The following is a 665-nucleotide window of genomic DNA, read 5'->3' on the forward strand; positions in this document are numbered from 1 at the left end:
AAGATCATGAAGATGCCTACAAACATTTGGATGAAGTCAATGATGTTGCTGATTACTTCAATATTCCAAATGTAACCCGCGAAACACAACTACTTCGTATGCTTCCGGTAACCTTCAAGGGTGCTGCTAAAGACTGGCTCAAGTCACTTCCCCCCGGATCAGTCACTACTTGGGCCAGAATGAAGGAAGAATTTATTGATCACTTTTGCCCACCATCCAAGATAGCCAAACTGAAGAAGGTCATTGCAACTTTGAACAACAAGCTGGAGAGTCTTTATATGAAGCATGGGAGAGGTACAAAGGTCTGCTAAGAAACTGCCCACACCATGATTTAAACAGCCAGCAAGAAGTTTCCATCTTCTATGATGGAGTCAATGTCACAACCCGGCAGTTGCTAGACTCGCAAGGCCCAATTACGAAGAAGCCACCCCCGGTGATTAAAGAATTGATTGAAGAATTCTCTAAACACTCTAGAGAATACCACAACCCTAGGAATGATGTCACGAGGGGAGCCGCGTATGCTGCTACTGAAGACTTATCCGCGGTCATGGCCATATTAAAAACCATGGATAGGAGAATGGATAAAATGGATCAAACCATCCATGCTATTCGGGTGGGTTGTGAAAACTGCAATGAACCTCACCTCACTAGAGATTGCGATTTGG

At 44.2% G+C, this 665-nt stretch overlaps 1 non-coding gene across 1 annotated transcript; it reads right to left on the bottom strand.

Annotated features, from left to right (window-relative positions):
• Positions 1–227: 227 nt before the first annotated feature.
• LOC145013473 (small nucleolar RNA R71) lies at positions 228–333 on the bottom strand. Its single transcript, XR_013665031.1, has one exon. It is a non-coding gene; the product is annotated as a small nucleolar RNA R71 (small nucleolar RNA).
• Between the last annotated feature and the right edge of the window lie 332 nt (positions 334–665).

Source organism: Lactuca saligna, chromosome 8 (genome assembly GCF_052625555.1).
Source record: "Lactuca saligna cultivar CGN05327 chromosome 8, ASM5262555v1, whole genome shotgun sequence".
Lineage (NCBI taxonomy): Eukaryota > Viridiplantae > Streptophyta > Magnoliopsida > Asterales > Asteraceae > Lactuca > Lactuca saligna.